This window comes from Haliotis asinina, chromosome 13, assembly GCF_037392515.1.
Source record: "Haliotis asinina isolate JCU_RB_2024 chromosome 13, JCU_Hal_asi_v2, whole genome shotgun sequence".
Taxonomy (NCBI): Eukaryota; Metazoa; Mollusca; class Gastropoda; order Lepetellida; family Haliotidae; genus Haliotis; species Haliotis asinina.
The window spans coordinates 7,894,793-7,900,220 of NC_090292.1; the positions used below are offsets into that span (position 1 = coordinate 7,894,793).

The window sequence follows — 5,428 nt, forward strand, 5'->3', positions numbered from 1 at the left end:
AACTTTAAGATCGCTGGGTCTTTTCAGAAGAAAATTTTACACTGACGTTTTAGAAGCAGCCTTGTTTATAGAAGAGAAGCCTAAATCATCTGGCAACCTGCAGGGATACAGATAGATGCATCTCCATTGTCTCCACAAAGGCATACCAATATCCAGGGAGAGTGTTGAAATCTTAATGGGCATTCTCGATCCAGAAGGTGTCCAGTTCAGGATTAAAAGACGCCTAGGGAGGAGACAGTACTTTGCGGGGGGACCAGATTATCTTTGGCATATGGATTCGTATGATAAGTTCAAGCGCTACGGACTATGCATCAATGGATGCATTGATGGTTTCTCACGACAGGTCATATGGCTCAATGTATATACCACAAGTAGTGATCCCCGAGTTATTGCTGGGTACTACATAGAAGCGATTCGAGAGAGGAGAGGGTACCCATCTCTAATTAGAGGCGACAAGGGGACCGAAAATGGACATGTCGCTCAGATGCAAGAATTTTTGTCAAAGAAGGCTACTTTCTTATTTGGAAGAAGTACAGGTAACCAAAGGATAGAGATGTTCTGGAGCTTTGTTAGGAAACAGTGTTGTCAGTTTTGGATGGATGCTCTTGCATCTCTGACAGATACTGGCCTATTTGAAGGAGACTTTCTCGATGTTAACCTTCTGCAGTTCTGTTTCTTGTCTTTACTTCAGGTATGGTTGCTTCACATTATGTCTTAAAACTGGTTTTATTATGCTGTCTGAGAGACATTTAAAATCTGGAATAAATCTTTCGTCTCTCAACGTGAAACTAACTGGAATATCAATTTTAGATCACATGTGTATGTCTCTTAACAAAATCTTAATCATTACAGAAGGAACTTGACGTTATGGCTCATACATGGAACACGCATCACATCCGACCTACGAAGAACCAGAACTGTCCCCATGGCCGTCCTGTTGTCATGTACATGCTGCCTGCCTCTTATAACACTCGGAGTTACCTTCATCCAGTAGATGAATTGGAAATAGATGTTTGTAAAGAAGAGTGTATCTTTCGCAAACGTTACCCATGGGATCAGGACGTACATGAACTATGTACACTGTATATGAACGACAAGAACTTGGAAATGCCTGCGAGTGTAGAAGAAGGTTTAAAACTTTACACAGATCTACGTGAAACCCTTATACAGGATCTTTCTCTTTGAAACCAGATAGCTTACACAAATTGTGTATGTTGCCGACTGTACAGTTAAATCTGAACCTAGCATGTAGAGTACACAAAGAATGTTCTTCAGTTTTTATGTGTAATCTTTACTGGTGAGTTACCTTTGTATTTCTTGGACTCAGGCATAATCAACTCATAATCAAACGTATGCATCCAGTTGCAAGTTTGCCTTGCCACTACTGAGTTTTTGTTAAAGCTGCAAATTGCATATACTCACTTAAACAACTTGATATTACACATTATGGAGTCTGAGAATGATTCAGCTGTATTTATTAGTCTCCAACTTTACCACATGATAATGACCATCAGTCGTTCCAATCATATTAATTGACATTTTCTGTCAGCAAAATATCAGCTAAACCAAAATATTCAGGAAAGCAACTCAACAAATTATTCTTTACAGATTCCGCACGTTGCATTACTCAATACTCTGTTGACTAATCTTGTTTACTTTATAACAAGACAAAGGATATGGACAAATGCAACGCTACAAATCTCTCTAGTATGTCTCTGCTGTATCAATCAAATACCCACACACTTTCACAAACTCAATCTTCCACTGAATTTTGGAAGGCTTAGAATAAGATATAATTTTGCATAGACAAGTACAACAAAAGTACTGAATTATGTGAGTACAAGTGGTGTCGTCCCACATGCTTTCAAGAACCTGACAGATCGAGTAAGTGTCAACAACCACAAACTCATAGCACAGATACGCCATGGCAAAATAGACAGGCAGAACATCAACCAGAACATGTTTTTTTTTTCCAGGAGGGATGAAAATTAATATAAATATGAGTGACTTCAAATACAAAAATCCGAAAGTTGGTTATGCAGCAAAATGAGCTTAATCCTAGGATGTTCTTAAAAACGTTAACACGATAAACATTGATAACTTATGTCGATCCCATTGTCATACTCATGTCTGAGCTGGGCATCACTACCAGATCCATGTCAAGCCAGAATAAGATCTAACGACAAAAGGAATGAAAGTTAACAACAAAGAACTAAATAGACCAGCATTTTGGCCTAAGTTATCGATTGAAATTATTCAAACGTAAACAATGAAATTGCAAATTGCTTCCCAGCACACGACAAAACCCAAACTTGGTTTCGATAATACTATATATATTCTTTGGTAACTCGATAATTCAAATGCACAAACTGAGCATTATCCTCTCCGCCATGTAGCTGAAAATAATGAGATATGTCAAACAAAAACGGTTGATACCATTCTCATCATCTCAAACACAATAAATCCCGTGCGTGAACTGCACATGTAAGTGTCCTGAAAACATTAAAGTTAAACGATGTCCATAACCCAAATGTTGCTCTCAAGCACATTGTCAAACTCCGATCTAAACTCCATATAGTTCTCATAGTTTTTAGCTAGCAACAGGCTGCAACCACAGGTTCTGGCTATTGGACTTCTCTTGAGCCCTCTCAGAACTCAACACTGATGTTTGGAACAGTTATTAGGTCCGATCCCGTACAAAAGCGCAAGAAATGAGAAAGATTTGTGGGGTCGAGCTCCCTAACATATCTCTTAATCAGTTTCGACACACCAAGTGCTTGAGCATCTAGACTTCCTGGAAATTGCAACATTTTCAAAACAGATTTGTTAGTTGGAACCATTGTTGTGTAGATCTCCTGCAGTTTGTCTACTTGTCTCCATTGGGTAAGATCCGGGTGACTGACAGCGGACGATGCAGTATGTAAGGATCTTTAAAGTATCTGATTAACTCCAAAAAGGCCATTGGTCCACGATGGATCATCATCTCCAGTGGGATTATCTGAGATGCAAACCCTGGGCTATATGGAACTGTGATTTCATTAGCGGGTTCTACATCTGCGATCTTAAAAAATATTTCTGTGTCTGATTCGTCCAAATAAGGAAGGTTCGAGGCACCTTCTGTTTCCATCGAGTCAATGATTCTTTCGAACTCAGATTCAGTCTCGGTTATGTTGAAACTGAAGCTAGCAGCCGCGTTTGCAGTAGAGGTTGCAGAAGTTGTTTCAGCTGAAAGGTCCGCTGGTTCAGATGGAGTGATGTTAACATTATCCTCGTTTGGTTCATCAGTCATCTTACTGGCAAGGTAAAACAGCAAGATATTCATGCCTGTGCGATCGTACATCTCACCTACAGTCTCATGCGCATTCATAATGTCTTCTGAGAAGTCCATGACATCAAACGTAAAGCTGTCTAACTTTCCGAGTTTTGATTTCCCACCAGGGAAGAAGACTGACTTGGCAGCTTCTTCGATATCTGGCTTGGTTGCAAGTTTGAACATGTCAACTTTTCTGCTGCTGCCACCACCTTTCCTTCTAACCTGCTTGTATGTGTTTGCAGAGAAGTCGAAATTCAACCATCCAAGTTCTACCTTCCTTGTAGATTTCTTTGCATTAGTGTTTCCACACAGACCCTTCTTTTTTGGGGGGTTGTCGTCATCCGAATCAGATGGATCTTTACCTTTCTTCATCAGAAGCTTTTTCCGAAGAGACTGTAGTAGCGAAGATCGTCTTTCCTTAGTTTTTTCCTCCTTCTTCGTGCTGACAAAATCTTTTACTGATATCCTGTCACCTGAATAAGGCAGATAGTCGCGAAGGTTTTCATCACTCCATCTGAACCAGCGGACCTTTCAGCTGAAACAACTTCTGCAACGTCTACTGCAAGCGCAGTTGCTAGCTGCAGTTTCAACATAACCGAGACTGAATCTGAGTTCGAAAGAATCATTGACTCGACGGGAACAGAAGGTGCCTCGAACCTTCCTTATTTGGACGAATCAGACACAGAAATATTTTTTTAAGATAGCAGATGTAGAACCCGCTAATGAAATCACAGTTCCATATAGCCCAGGGTTTGCATCACATATAATCCCACTGGAGATGACGATCCATCGTGGACCAATGGCCTTTTTGGAGTTAATCGGATATTTTAAAGATCCTTACATACTGCATCGTCCGTTGTCAGTCACCCGGATCTTACCCAATGGAGACAAGGAAATGGTGGAGGATACTGGCGGAGTTCTTAGAGATTTATTGACTGAATTCTGCCAAGCATTCTATGATAAATGTACTGTGGGGAGAGACATTAAGGTGCCCAGTTTAAGACATGATTTTGGCGTTGAAGAGTGGAGGTCGGTTTGAAGAGTTTTAGCATATGGCTATATGAACACTGGCTACTGGCCGGTACAAATCTCCCAAGCTTTCATTCGGCAGAGCTACATTTCTATTCCTGAGAAGGAGATATTTCAGAAGGCTACAGAAGACTTTTCAGCTGCTGACACTGAGGAACTACTGGATGCCCTTGAAAACCACGATTGTTGATCAGTCGTCACTGCAGAGAACTGCAAGGCTGTTCTTCGTGAGATAGCTCACAAATATTGGAAAGAAGTATTCATGAGTCGGTGCATTTCAGCAGACAAACTGCAGGAGATCTACACAACAATGGTTCCAACTAACAAATCTGTTTTGAAAATGTTGCAATTTCCAGGAAGTCTAGATGCTCAAGCACTTGGTGTGTCGAAACTGATTAAGAGATATGTTAAGGAGCTCGACCCCACAAAACTTTCTCATTTCTTGCGCTTTTGTACGGGATCGGACCTAATAACTGTTCCAAACATCAGTGTTGAGTTCGCCGACATGAGAGGGCTCAAGAGAAGTCCAATAGCCAGAACCTGTGGTTGCAGCCTGTTGCTAGCTAAAAACTATGAGAACTATATGGAGTTTAGATCGGAGTTTGACAATGTGCTTGAGAGCAACATTTGGGTTATGGACATTGTTTAACTTTAATGTTTTCAGGACACTTACATGTGCAGTTCACGCACGGGATTTATTGTGTTAGAGATGATGAGAATGGTATCAACCGTTTTTGTTTGACATATCTCATTATTTTCAGCTACATGGCGGAGAGGATAATGCTCAGTTTGTGCATTTGAATTATCGAGTTACCAAAGAATATATATTATTATCGAAACCCAGTTGGGGTTCGATCGTGTGCTGGGAAGAATCATTTGCAATTTCATTGTTTACGTTTGAATAATTTCAATCGATAACTTAGGCCAAAATGCTGGTCTATTCAGTTCTTTGTTGTTAACTTTCATTCCTTTTGTCGTTAGATCTTATTCTGGCTTGACATGGATCTGGTAGTGATGCCCAGCTCAGACATGAGTATGACAATGGGATCGACATAAGTTATTAATGTTTATCGTGTTAACGTTTTT

The 5,428-nt window shown here is 40.3% G+C and overlaps 1 pseudogene; it reads left to right on the forward strand.

Moving 5' to 3' along the window:
- Positions 1–4,208: 4,208 nt before the first annotated feature.
- LOC137260403 (uncharacterized) lies at positions 4,209–4,991 on the forward strand (annotated as a pseudogene).
- The last annotated feature ends 437 nt before the right edge of the window (positions 4,992–5,428 follow it).